The sequence below is a fragment of the Spea bombifrons genome, chromosome 12 (genome assembly GCF_027358695.1).
Source record: "Spea bombifrons isolate aSpeBom1 chromosome 12, aSpeBom1.2.pri, whole genome shotgun sequence".
Classification (NCBI taxonomy): Eukaryota; Metazoa; Chordata; class Amphibia; order Anura; family Pelobatidae; genus Spea; species Spea bombifrons.
In genome coordinates this window covers 1,713,283-1,728,735 of record NC_071098.1, presented here as the reverse complement: position 1 = coordinate 1,728,735, position 15,453 = coordinate 1,713,283, and positions in this window count along the sequence as shown.

Here is a 15,453-nt window from a genome sequence, read left to right as displayed (position 1 = left end):
ATGCGCAGAAGCCCCACCGCCAGCCGGTTAATGACTTCATTAACGTGACGCCGTCGGGATGACATGGCAGCCGCCTCGGCTCACCGGCGCTAGAGGGCTTTGCGAATTGGTAATTTCCAAAAGCTATTCCTCTCCACGGCAACGGACTGGAGACCGAAAAACCATCAGTGCTAATTCTGTAGTAACTCCCAAAAATAAAAAAAGTAAGTCCATTACGAGCCGCTCAGCCAAAGCGAAGCAGCAGGTACGGGGAATGACTGGGAAGAAGGAAATCTCCGCCATCGTTTTCTTTCACAGGATTTGGAAGGGAGAGATCATTTCTGGCATCACTGAGAGGAGGTCGCCGGCCATAATTTCCTTTCTCCGCTTCACGAAACAAAAGCTCTCTGTCTATAAAGTCATTAAAGCCACAAAACAACAAATGCAATCATGCTGCGTCCTGCGATATTTGGCTGCGCTCCTGCGCTAAACGTGACTCCTCAATGATTCATTGTATAGCACCGCCATATACCGCAGCGCTGTACAAAAAGTAGACAGGACACAAAGAATTGTGCAATCACAAAACAATTTGGACAGAAACATATAGGTAAAGGAGCGGGGGGGGCTTGCACATAGGAGCTTACAATCTGAAAAAGATCAGACAAATCAGCAGTAAATGGTCATTTGCCGGAGTGTGTGGTGGGTTTCTGACACTTTGAGAGACTGTCGTGTCTCGCGCCCCCCCCCCCCGGGGTGAGTATATAGAGAAAGGGAATGGCCTTGATTCCAATATATCACCAACAACCTCTATTTGCAATCTTACAGAACCTGGCATCACATAGGTTAAAAAGTGGAACAGCAGCACAAATAAATGAGTGAATAAAGTTTAGTGAGCTTGGACCTCAGAGGTCTCTTCTTCAATCGAAATGATTCCATCTAAAGGCCGAGGCTCCTTAATATCAGTTTGAGAAAATACAAGAGGAACGAGTTGGGGGCCGGTTACGAGAAGCCCGTGGGTTTCTGCACATTCCGCGTTTGATTGATGATGATCTTTGTCTGACGTATAGAATTTACGCCAGGTGTCTGGAGATTTTAATAAATCTTTTTTTCTACAAATCCCTTTTTTTTTGCATTCTACACGGTCCAAACCGGGGGGGGGGGTACTGAAGACCGGTGACAGGATCCAACCCAGTTCAAATGAAAAATTGTCCTCAATCGTCCAAAATCTGGAGTTTGGGGGGAATTCTGCGATTATCACGTAATTTGGCTAAAAGTAGACCGACCCCAGGAAACAGTCCATTTGCTCAGAGTTCTCTCCTGAGCTCTGCACATGCGCGGCGCCGGATTATCTGCAAATTCAAACGCAGAATTAAGAGGGTTTGGTTCAGCGGCTCTGGAGCCTGCGGTTATTTGGACTTCACTCTCCTCCGTCCCCGGCGCGTTTCGCAGTAAACATGGCGCTGGGTGTTATTATATTCCTGCCAGCAGCTTTTCATCCCAAACACGCAGTTATACATCTAGCACCTCTTCTAATGTACGACCCCCCCCCGTCTCACCAGAAAATCCCCCCCTCACTTTATTCTGTCTGCATTCCCTCCCGGTACTAAAGGGGCAACTGTAAGAGGCACGTTCCAGCTGACACCCTTTCACTGCCAAGCCTGACATGAAAAACAGCCCTGAATAACAATAAATGTATCTTCTGCGTGACCCCGATTCCAGGATACAAGTCCCGCCTCCTGCGCCTTGATACAATCTATCAAACGCGTTGTCATCGGCTACGATAAATAAACCCTGACAAATAGAAACGCATTTATTTGTAAACAAAGTTGTTGCTTGCCCCAGCGCATGGTCTGTTCCTGATGTCCTCTGTGCCGTGGATAATATTATTATTGTTATTATTATTATTATTATTTATTGTTTTATAAAAATTGTCTGTTGTCTCTGTAAGTCAATCTGATACGTTATATACCACTCGCTATGTCCACCCATTGTACAGCGCTACGGAATTTGATGGCGCTATATAAAACAATAAATAATAATAATAATAACATAGCGCCATCATATTACATAGCGCTGTACAATGCTATATATATTTATATTATCCCCATTTCATCCGGTTCCTTCTCCACCCAGCTGCCCTGGGACTTGATACAAAGTTGCCAACCATGAAAGGTGTCCCAGGTGCTCGTCGGTCGGCGGATCTCTCGTTAACCCCGGTAAATTACCTTGACAGATCTATTCATTCCTGCTCCTCACCAATCATCTGTCAACAGACCTAAAATAATAACAGTTTCTTTAACTTTTAAACAAAAATCCTTATTTTGCGAATCTGTTATCCCCGTCAGACAGATCCGTCACCGCGCTCGACGCTCCCTCCGGCCTCTTCTTCCGTCACTAATTCCGTATCACCGCCTGGCGTGTGTTTCTACACGGATTACCGCGTCTGTCTGCGTGATTCCTGTCTGTCACGCGGCTGATTGTTTATTTATTTCCGATAAAACACCTTTTTACTCCCAATTCTGTGAGAGGAATATTCCAGGCTTCTTCTGTGTTAAGAAACGTAATTCTGGTGTCCAGAAACTGAATTCATAATTAAAGTCTCCATTTCACCTAATGCCTTATTGCATGATACCACAAAACTACCAGCCTCTCCGATCAGCCCGTCCGGCACCAGCAGCAGGGGCCGGCAGAGACGGGCGCACAGCACCCAGGCATCCCGGGAACCAGACATTACATGACCCCACGGCAGCTGCTCTAAAGATGGTTGCTCCGAAACGTTTGTGTTTTTTGGGGGCTCTGCTCAAGATCTGCATTAAAGTCATTTTTCTTGTGCATTCCCTGAGCGCTGAGTCATTTTTTTCTGACTTGGAACTCTGAAGTTATAGTAAGTGTGTGTTATTGCGTGGTGTTATTGCGTAGTGTTATTCCGTGGTGTTAGTGTGTGTGTTAGAGTAAGTGTGTGTTATTGCATGGTGTTAGTGTGTGGAGTTAGTGTGTGTGTTAGTGTGTGTGTATGTGTGTGTTTTAGTGTGTGGAGTTATAATAAGTGTGTGTTATTGCGTGGTGTTAGTGTGTGTGTATGTGTGTGTTTGTTACAGAGGGCCAGGGTCCAGATGGGACACCAAAGAACTTCTACTCCCAGTAGCACTAGGCGCACTCCTAGCAGCCCAAAAACAACCTTAAAGTCATTAAATCTCTTCTGCAGGTGCAATTTATTTGCACGGGAAAGCAGGTTTTGGGCAGTGGTTAAAATAGCAGTATTACGACAGATACCCCATCATAACCAACCACACACCCTTTCAGTCCCGCAGCGGTGAGCGAAAGCTTCCCACAATCCCAAAGTAAGCCGCTTACACTTATACGACTTCTGATTATACGATAGAACCACGAGATTATTATCCCAGATAAAGCATGGTGTTTTACGACCCCCCCCCCTGCCCCACAGCGAAGGCCGGCTGTGAGTGTTCGGAGAGAACGCGTTAAACCACGAGATAAATCGGATAAATCGGGTAAATCGGATCTGCCGCGGGTTTTCCTGGCTGTGGGAAAGACTCACATTTGGGAAATTGCTGTTATGATTGGGAGATTTATCTGCCTCGAAACAGCTGGAAAAATAAAGACAACACAGGGGACGAGCGGGTGTTATCTGTACCGGGTCCCAGGGCTCGGGGGCTTCGGGGGGCTCAGGGGGCTCGGGGGTCTCCAGGGGGCTCGGGGGCGTATGAAGCTTGGATCAGCTGGTCTAGCGCAACGTCCATTAATCATATTAAATGAAGACGCAGAGGAGGTCAGAGAACGGCCGAGCGGTGCTAGCAATTTACTAACAACGAATGATCCGTAACCGAGAAAATGACCTGAATTTGCAAAATGATTCAGATTAGGAAAGAAATCTGCTTTTTTTAAATGAGGTTCTAAATTTGTGTTGACCCAGAAGAAAGGGAGCCCCTGAGCCATTAAGGAAGGGGGGGGTGATCGCTGACCTAGGCTGGAGTTATGTGCGTGCGAGGGGTTAATCGCTTTGTAGTCAGAGCGGCGCAGGAGTTCCCGCTTCAGCGGGTATAATGATTTATACACGGTGCCCGACCAGGTCCGGCGGGCAGCTCATGGCACCACGACTCATGGTGAGAACCACCGGCTGGGCTCAAGGCTCGGCGGCTGGCCGGTTTTTGGGGTTCCATCTGGCACGAGAACCGAATAAAGCTACGGCCAAAGTCTTCAGTAACATCAGCGTCTCGCGTCTTCATTACAGGGATTGCGGGTTTGGAGGATCTGGGAAGAAGCGGCCAAGCAGAGAAGAGCAGAAACGCCTCTCACCTCTTAGATAATCGACTCTATCTGCGGAAATGTCAATGTTATCAACGGTGACTTTTCACCCCAAATAAAGAGTTGTGCATTTTTCACATCCTAACGGTCATGTGATGTCACAGACTCAGATTTACGCAGCTTAATCTCCCCATCATCGTGAAGACGTCGCACCCTTTGGATTCCGAAGACATTTTTATGTTGTGTTTTCCAAACTGCGAGAAGACCGCAAAGTTTTTGTAAAAAAAATGTAATATTATTAAAAGTAGAAAAGAAAATAAATTCCCCGACAGCCGCGGATATCGCCGGCGATCTGCAAGCCCAGACTGACACAGGGAAGCAGAAAGACATCTCCAGGAGCTTCCCGTAAGCCGTCTGCGCCGCGCATGCCAGCAGCGAGATGTTTCACATCGCCGTGTATGTCTGGAGATAATTGATTTGCCCCCCGGCAAGAGCAGAAATAATCCGCAGCTTGGAAACAGAAAAGGAAGTTCCATTTCCCAACGAGACCTCAACGCAAGAATAACCGAGACCGGAGGAGCAGCGGCAGAAACCTCAGCCTCCTCGGGGCTTCATGCGCAGAATAACGCCCTCGGAACGGCGCGATGGCCGCCACGTCGCGGGGAATCTGCGCCTGCGGCCCGTTAAGTGTTTTTTTTTAGGCACTCGATGGCCGGAGCTGGGACGTTTATCAGCGGCTGCACAATTCCCGGGTGAACGCGGGGCGTAAAGAGGCGACTCAGCGGATTCCACAAACGTGGACATTTTGTACGAAGCAGCAAAGAAAACGCATTCTAAATCATCTGTAAACTATCTAAAAATCTCAGATTGGGTAATTATTCGTAGACGCGAGCGATACCCCCACGGGGGCCGCAGAGGAACATAGTAACCCTTATCTTATAAATACTGCAGTCCCGGATAAATGTCACGCCTCGTGGCCCACGAGGGCCGACACAGACACCTTCCCCCGACTTTCTTCCACGTCGCCGGAGGGAGCGAGAGGAGCCTCGCCTGCTATACGGAGCTCCAGCTCCCAAACACACGAGCGCCACTCATTACTGTAACACTCGGATGTTTGGGACTTGTTGTGTACGAGCCGCGTGTCAGAGTTGTGTAAACCGACGTTAACCCAGAAATGCCAGATGTCTTCTGCAGGCACCGGCGTCTCGGTCCCCTCCGGCAACGAACATTTTAAAATAATTTCACCCAAAAAAATAACCCCTGCAGAAGTCAGTCCATTCGGATACATTTGTATGTTTGTTCCCCGTTTCATGTCCCTGCAAAGCTGGATCGCTTCCTTTTTACATCTTTTTTACCCAAATTTTTTAATTTTAGTGCAAGAACCAAATTTCCCATCATACCTGATCAATAAAAGTTATCAAAGCAGAAAAACCCTCTCTACTTTTTCATTTTTCCCAGTGTTTAGCGCTGCGCCCCGAAGTCTCTTCATTGGTATTATAATAATTATATTCCCCGGGGCCATCGGCTCCATCTGCCACCGGGTTCCTGCAAACAAGAATTATTTACAAACCTTTCTTTTGAAACAATGTTATCTTTCACAATATTGCGTTTCAAAACGAGTGTCGAGTTTCAGGGCGTTCTCTGGATTACGGAGCTCGTGCCGCACCGATGAGTCGTCTCATTCATTGCGATGTCAGCCAAACGAAGCATTCCTCGCAGGGACCCCTCAGCTTTAACTCCGCGGGGTAACAGTCTAATTAATCAGTCAGCGTTCGTTAAAATACAATAATCTCGCTTATTAGTCAATCACGATAAATGGTAGCCAACACAGAGCGACGTCATTCATTCGCATCTTCATTCTCAAAGCTCGTCAATCACTTTAAATGGCCCACATATTAATATTGTCAAGTAGCCCGAAGACCACCAACCGCTTCTCAGCCAACATCCACCAGTGTTAAAGCAGCCGCTCCTCTCATTCGTATAATTCTATTATATTCATATATTTCCATACAATGATGGCAGCATTTCTACTAATAAATGTATGTTCCACATTTTAACATTTTTGGTAGGCGTCCTATTTATATCTATTTGTCTTCCTCAACCCGACAACTATATTATATGATAAAATTATAATGTTTATTTAGAATGGGGATAAATGACGAGGCGTTTAGGGGAAGGGGCATCGGTAACCGTATCTGATTACCCCACGGGACCACCTGTAATCATGCGCTTTAGGTTTTAACCCAATCAGTCACTCCTCCCTTACTCTAGGAGATGGGATTGTGTAATCAGGTACTTTGGGTCTGTTCTCTACCAACCCCCAACCCGCCGTGACATCTCAGGATAATTCCCAAAAATAATTCACTTTTGGGCGGATACAGATTGATTTTAGCATTTTGTGTAATTTTGGGATTGTGTAGAGTTTATGGAGAGAGATCCCCGCCGGTAACGCAACGACCCCCGACCTCAGCACCGGCACGTAACGCACACAATCACACAACCAACCATGAAATAACCAATAATTGCCCCAAAGGTCGCTCTTCACAGCCATAACTTTTTACAATTCCTTCTAACGCCTTTTTTCCTAAACCTCCGCCTCGTTCCCCTGTTACCCCCAAACTCTTTATTGCGGCCCCTACTGCCCCGGAAGGCAAATAAAATCAGATAGGAGCGTTTCACGTCGTACAGACGGAATCCGACGCGGCTCCCTGGCACAGAGACCATCGCAGGGTTGCATTAAATGCGTTTTGTTGATGCCAGCGATGCCAGCTCCCCGGGAGTATTATTTGGGGAGCGCCCTGTGGATTACTTTGTGTTCCTTTATCTTGGAACGACGTGATCCTTATTAATCACAGATCCTTATTATTAACTACATACTGCCCGGAGGCTGCGGCTCCACATACGTGTATCCGGTAACCGCACGGCGACGTGAAGCCGAGTTACCCGCGGTTCATGTTATCTCTCCGGAAAAGGCAAATATTTAAAGGCCGTAGCTACATATTAACACTGAACGCGATCCAAACGGGCCGAGCACACATCACGTCGCCCTGTGCGAGAGTAACGCGCTTTAAAGTTTGGGTGAAAAAGTTTACGTTCCAGCTGCGTGATTTGAAACATGTTGGATTTTTTTTAAAGAAACGGATTGTAATTTCTCATAATTACCCCTCCATAGCCCTGAACATCCGGCTGCTGGACCGGGGACGGCCAACTGGCCACCATATGGCTTAGACGGGGTGCCAAAAAGTCAAAAACCTCTAAATGGTCATCAATTTGCTCTGATTTAAATATTTTTACTTGGTTCTTGATAAAAAGTTACTGCTGAGATCAACAATCTAGTATGAAGACATTTCTCGTCCACTTATGTTAACGGCATTATGACATCATCATTTTTTAATAGGGCAGGATTAGGAAGCATTCATAGATGATGTCATAAAACTGTAATTTTAGTTTTTTAATATCTCTTTCCTTGTGATAAAAACACTATTAAGATATAATGTAACAATTCATTTAATGACCAGAATGGGATTAGGCTCAAAATTCTAGTTTCTGTATCCAAAAGTGAAGTGGAACGAAAGAATATTCATTAAAAATGGGGCAATAGAGGCATTTGCCCTCGGGGTCCTCGGGCATTGGGGGGCCCACTGGGGTCACAGAACCGGCACCCACTCCAGGAAGCAACAGCAAGAGGCTAAAAAGAGATTAAAAGAGATCATTTGGGGTTTCTTTGTATAAATAGCAATAAAATGAAACAAATGAAGGCAGATGCTACCAGCATGCGCGATGTGCGGCTTCTAAATATATAAATCACAGGATTTAAGCAGCGGCGTTAATTCCACAGCCAGGGAGGGCAATTATTTTATTACTTAATTAAACTTATTTTTGGTTCCCTCCATTGAGTCATCAAAGTGGCCCCCAACCAAATCTAAAATACTTGAAACCAATTAATTTTCTTCAAAGAAGGCTAATTGCTCGCAGAAAAAAATATTTAGATGTTTGCATTTGTCCCAATTTGGTTGAAAATGCGGTTTATTTTCCTTTCATGTGGTTTGTGAATGCGAGCCGTGTATTTACTCCGGGGTCATCCCGGCCCAAAAGCCACCGGGTCAGAGAGACGGAGAGAGAGACGGAGAGACGGAGAGAGAGACGGAGAGATGGAGAGACGGAGAGGGTCATTCGCCAAATGAAACGATGACACCAATATTACTGAAGATGAAAAGCAGAGGTTAGAAGATTTCAAAAATCACCACGGCTCGAAAAATAAAGAATTGTCATTGGAATTCGTGCCAAATATCTACAGCTGAGCCCTTCGTGGCTTCCAATGTTGGGATTAGGAGTGTGGTGTCCTGATTTATTGTTAGTAATAAGATGCAGTTACTTATCCTATAGGTTCATGCTATGGCGTAGTTAGCGGGAGGCTTGGGGAGGTCCGCAGCGGGTGTTACTCTTCTGGAACGGGGTGCGATCCCGGCACACAGAGGTCCCAAGTCTCAGAAATTCCCTCTCTCTCAATGTCTCTCTACCTTCTCCACCGACCACTTCCCCGTCTCCCTTCCCGCAGCTCTGCTTCTTCTCTTGCCTCTTTTTGTTCTTCTGTCTTCGTCTTCCTCCCGTGTCTTCTTTCTTCATCCACTTCTCCATGAAACAGGCCTTCCGGAGCACTTCCACAAAAAGGTGGAGCCTCCGGGCTCACCCCCTCCTTGATTGGAGGAACGGGGAGAGGCGGTCCCCACGGCTGGTGGGCGTGCTCCAGGAGGCCTGGTTCATGGAGAAGCGGTCAAAGGAAGAAGACAGAAGAGGAAAGGGCCAGAGGAGAAGCGGAGCTGCGGAAAAGGAGACACAGGAGTAGTCAGTGGAGAAGGTAGTGAGAAATTGAGAGTGTGAGAGTGAGGGAGAGTATGAGAGTATGAGAAAGTGAGTGAGAGTGTGAGAGAGCCTGAGTAAGCGTGATTGTGAGTATTTTTACATTATAAAGTGTGTGGGGGGGTGCCAAATAAGGAACTCCTTGGAGTAAAGAGCGTCAGGCGTACCAGAGGCTACTGGACACAGCATGGGGCATCTTTTAATGGCCTCAGTACTTGGACCCTTTGAGTCTCTGCGCATCGATCGACTCCGGTAGGAAATTCTCAAAAGACTCCAAACAAAAGTAGATTAAGTGGCTGGAGACCTTGGGTTAAATAACCCGTTTATTAACGAACGCTACGAAGGGAGCCGGCTTTCCCAAATCAGGTCGACCCGCAGTCTCCTCCGTGGTGTGAAATATTCCAGAGCCGTTCTGCTTCCACGATCCCAGCGGTGAGAGTCAGGATTTAATCCTTTCAGGCTCCTCAAATACTTTGCCCCCCGCCGCGCAGTGTTTTGCCCACACACAACTCCGAAGGATTAGCGGGGTAAGACTTACTCAATAAAAGCCCACAACTCAGCGCATTCCTCTGCATGGACAGCGTGGATCCCCAACGTGAGAATAAGTCTTCATTTATATATAGAGGGTGAAGATGAAGGTGTCGGCTCCAGACCATGTGACCCGGAGAATCTGCCCCTGAGATCCTGACACTGGGGTAAAAACCCCACAGATTCATGCATCTGCCAATTAGGATACCCCACAGTGCAAAGCCTCTGATTGGCTGGGTCACTGACCTCCAGTGTCTGGAGCCACAATTTGCCCCATCTCTCAATCGGCTGACGTTTGCGGGTTCATCTTAAAAGAGACATCGTCTGTCTTATCACTGACCGCATTGAGACATCTTGCAGATAGGTAGAGACCGGGCTGTGACTTCCTCCTTAGAGCGGCTCTGATAATAGAGCGCTGGAGCCCCGAAGCCCAGCGATTACTGATTATAGTCTGTTATATATTTGGCTTTTGGAGATGATTTATAATCTGTTGTTTGCCCGGGACGTTCAGCTTCAAACAATTGTAGCTAATAAAACGCTCTCTCCCGGAACCCTCCTTTGACACAGGCACATTTTTGGCCCCGATTCACAGGGGAGAGAGTTGGATCGGCGCGGTGATCGTTACGTGACCCTCCTGGAAAAATCCAAGCCTCGGAAACGCTGGCAGAAAACTCTTTAATGTCTTCTTCTAACTGAACGGGGCGTTTGGGGGCATCACGAGGTGGATGGAAGGTGTGGGGCAGACGGGGGCAATTCTTTTATTGGTTTAGATTAAAGTTAATCAGTGTACCTGGCGGGGATTTTACCCCCATTCTCAGGGTAAAAGGGCAGATTCTTAGGGTATTTTCCCCAATCTCAGGATTTTAGGGCAAATGGGCAGATTTTGGGGGTATTTACCCCAATTTCAGGGTGAAAGGACAGATTCTCAGGGTTTTTACCCCAGTGTCAGGATCTTAGGGTGATTGGGCAGATTCTCAGGGGTCAGGCAGTCTGGAGCCAACACCTTCATCCCGAATGGTGCTTTTCTCCCTGCTTTGTCACAGCTGGATTCCCTGCTTGAATACAGGTGACTTCATTCAGAAAATCGTAATCTCTTCACAAGTCATGGTGTCCATAAGAGTTGCTATTAGAATCATTTGATGCCAATATAAGCCGGTCACTGCGATGCAATCTATGATGTCATACCCTAGCGCTCAGCAGTAAGAACAGAGGCAGCGTGAAGGTAAATGCATCACTGTCAGCGCCTCTCAAAGTATACCGAGAGGACGAGTACCCAATGGTTATTTCGGGACATGGAACTGGACACGGGGACTCAGCAGCTGAGTTCACATGTAGTGTAGACCTAGAGCCTTGTTACGTCATGTTATTCACCGGGAGCGGGAAGATCGCGTCTATCGGACATGTCTATCAAGATCTACAAATAACAATCAATGCTGCCACATTGTTACATCATCGTTACGGCTTCCTGTCTGTCGCGCTTATACCCCCTCTACGAAAGCCAACCCTTGCTTTTGATTGGCCATAATCTCTTATTTAGGCGCAGTTACGAGCAGATCTGCCAACCGCGCATGGTGTTATTTAGGTGCCCTGCTTCACGGCTTAACTGGCAGGGCTTTCATTCGGTTTTGTACCTACAGAGATAAACAATGTAATAGATTAAGATTCACTGGGGCGGAATCACATTTTGCAGCTCGCTTTGAGCTGGGTCAGCACCAAAACATCTGGAGGAGATCGAGGATTGCCAACTAAAGCAAAGAGCAGCGCCGGGAACGGCGTGTCGGTGTAATGTGTCCCACATGCTGCAGGATGAGAGATTCAGTCCATGTATACACTGTCCATGGAGCTGTCAGCCCAAATGAAATATACAGTACAACATCCCAGGCAGGCCAAAGGGCCGAGATGGGAGGCCAAACGCTTAACCCTTTCCGTAACGGGAGAGCGCAGAGCGAAAGGAAACAAAGCAACAAAATAATGATAACAATGTATCAAACAATGAATACAATTATATCAAACACCGTCTACCAAGATGGGAAAAACAAAGGGTTCAACACATTCTCCTCCAAAAGAGCAGTAAATATATAGACTTCACCGTTCATATGGCAGGGATTTGCGTAACGTTTAAGAACTGTCCTTCATCATCATCATTTTTATGATCTGAGGTCAGCCGGAAACGGGGAGCAGAAAATTACCAAAGGTAAGCGTGATATTAGGTACAACAATGGTGTTTGCTCAGATGGATATCCAATCATTTAACGTTCTTTTCAGTGCATTTACCTAATTTAGTTCATGTAAAACATCAATGGTGATTGATTTCAAAATGAATTCTGATGCTACACAACATTTGGAGTGCACTCCATACGGTGACACACACTCACTCTAACACCATACACTTACATAGGGGAGTAGAGTTAAGAGAGAGAGAGAGAAGAAAGTATCTCTTCGATGTGACTGAATAACAATTTTTTTGAAGAAGAAGATTTAGCAATCATAGTCCGGAACTCAATGTCAGATTAAGCGGATTCTATATCTTTAGTGCTCTTATTGAAAAAAAGAATTGTGTCCTCTGCTACAGCTGCAATTTCTTTTCTGTTTTATTTTCTTTGAAATTATAGAAACATTGTAAACATTAGAGTTAAGAAAAATAAAGGGAATGGAGAAAAAAAAAATCTATAGGTGGAGCAGTCGAAAAAAAAACCCAGAAAGTAATAAAGATAATTGTACGAGGCTTGAGCCGTGACTCAGATTCACATGATGCAGGTTTGAGGTTTTGTGAGTAAAACAAATGTTTGAAATATCTAACAGCCGCAGAGTGGAGAGGTAAACATCCCGTAACACGAGCTGCGCTCACGGGCAAAAGTCTTTGGAGCTGTCATAGGGATTCATGAAAAACAATGATCAGCTAAACACAGGAGGTGAATCAGGGGCCATGAGAAATGGCTTCACGCTGTACGGCGCATCCTCGATACACTACCTTCTACAATCTCCATTGTACAGACCCACGGAACATGTTGGGGCTTTAGAACAAACGATTCTAACCCTGCAAAGGGCCAGGGCCGTGTAATCGGGAAATATAAGGAGGTTCACGAAAGACTGCAGGGATCCAGGGGCAATACTGTGGATCCGTCCCTTAAATATGAGAACTAATTTCCTGAAGAAATGGGCTTTTGGTGACTGCGGAGAGGGATTTTTGGTGAACCGGCTTTGGTCGGAGGACAAAAAGACCGAAAAGCTCTATGGCTGGGGGGCAGCCGGTCAGTAAGAGTAACACATGATGGACATCACTGTCTTTCCATGATCAGACCCCGGCATTCACATGGCATCAATCACGCCACAAACGGCTTACGTGCTTACATTGTAAGGAGCCGGCTGCAGCCGTGTAGTTGAAGATGGTACCTTTTATTTGGGCAAACGTATAAAAAGTCACAAAAGCCTTCGAGACCTCAGAGGTCTTTTCTTTATGTGGAATGGAATCAGTTTTTTTTTATGGTGGGCCAATAAAAGGCAGCAGCCTCTACTACAGACTCTGTGAATTTAAGGGCTAATTGAAAACAATTACAAAGTTTAATAGAATTGAAGGACTGCCTTCTGGTTGGGGGCAAAGCCCCCTCCTTACATAAACAGAGCATTAGGGCTTCATCGCTCCGCGCCCCGTCACCTCTCTCTGCTATGTGGATTCTCTGTGAAGTCTAATGATGTGCTGAGGATAATCGGCTCTCCGTGTGATCAGGATTAATTGCATGGAGTGTCGTAGAGGAAGCCCTTTCTCTTGCCTGTCTTGCGTTCTGATGGATGATGGATTAAAGGGATTTTGAGTCCTGTGATGGGATGATTAACCTGTGACAGGGGGCAGACCACCCAAATAATAACCCCTATTTGTGAAAATCATGTTGCGTCCTCCTTGAAAAGGTGGCCTCATGACCTCTTTACCCAGAGACGCAATAATTACATCATGTTGGGTCGGGGGTGCAAATCCTCTCTAGTTAAAATTCTCCCATACCGATTGTCTGATACTGTGTCTGTATATCACTCTAACTCCCACTCACTCTAACTCCCACTCACTCTAACACCCTACACTCACATGCACACACTATCTCCCTCCTCTTCCTCACTCAGATAACCATAGGCTCACCACTGACCACTCTAACACCATACACTGACCAACACACATGCAAACACCATACACTAATACCCCACACACGCTAACATCATACAGTAACATACATTTACTCTAACACCATAGACGTACGCAGACATATATTCACAGACTCTGACACCATACATTTACACATACATACATACATACATATACATATATACATCCACACACTCACTCTTTCACTCTCCCTTTATCCTCGCACGGAGCTCCGGCTGTTGATGGCTCCAAGAGACGACTGCCATGGACTTCCAAAAAGAGAATTCTGGGCCCAGGGCAGCTGCCCCTTTTGTGCGACGTTAAAGGTGACCCTGCTCAGGTTTCTACTCTGAATTTGGGGATAATTTCTGTTCTAAATGAGAGTTGTAAAACGTACAGTTTTTGGATAAACGTGGTCATCCTTTAAGCAGTTGGTATAAGAGGAAATTGGCGAGAATATAATATATATTGCCCCGATGCAGAGAGACAATAAGCGTACGCAGAGGGTGTTATATGCCGTACAGATACCGAGAGGTCGCTTGGTCCTGCACACATTTATTTGCCTTGCACAAGCCTATAGAGAGTATACACAGTATACATACTTATATACATACAGCCTGGAACTTGGCTTTTATGCTCCTTTTGCAACATCAAAAACAATGCAAAAGAAATGTACAAAAATATAAAAAAAAATTAAAAACAAATAAAAGAGAATAAATTCTGCCTTGGTTTTTGCTTTCAATGCTACCCAGTCACATTTTTTTGGATTTTAGATTTTATTACTAAATGCAATAAGTCTTTCGTTTTTTTGGCTACAAGTTATAATGAAATTACAGTCATAATCCAAGTCTGCATAAAATACAAAGACCCAGCCCTGGATTTTAATTAAATTTTCGGGACAAGGCGATTAAATTTAAAATGGAAAGAAAGAAAAAAAATACATTACGCTAGGATTGATCAGGTTACTATATAAAGTGTGTTTCTTCAGCAAAAAAATGTGCGAATGTATCATAAATCTTTTTTTTTGGTGAATTTATGGATTATAACAGCTGCTGTTTTTCCATAATCCTATTTAAGATACTCAAGAAAAAAAGTCTAATTTAATCAATTACAGCCCATTTCATCTATTATATTTTGTAACAAAAGACTAGAAATTGATTATTTAAGACCTGCAGTGTGATAAATAAGCATTTCGATGCTCTGTTCCACGTTGCATGCGCGTCCCAAGCTATGGGATTCAATAGAATGCAATTGGAAGATTTCAAATTAAATGTTACCAGATTTGGGCAGTAAATTGTACCACTACTCCAAATACCGTGTGTAATAATACATATTACAAATCATGAGCTATGGCAGATATGGAGTTACTAAGACATAGCACCTTAATGTAATATTACAGCTATTTAACCCCTTAAGTCATAAATTGTTAACTTTAAACTTTATGACACTTTTGCGTTGCTGGAAAAATTGTAAGGTTTGGATCCAATTGGGGATTCTTTTTTTTAGCACCTTGAAACGTGTATTTGCATAAAAAAACATATTGATTAAGATAACTATAAGCTATTGGGATATAAATCCAATACAGTACAGTCGTGACAGTACCAAATTGATTAGCTACTATATATTGCATCGCAGCCCTTGTTGAGTGGAAGACGGGTTGATAGGGGTCATCCTCGCATAGTGCCAGCGGC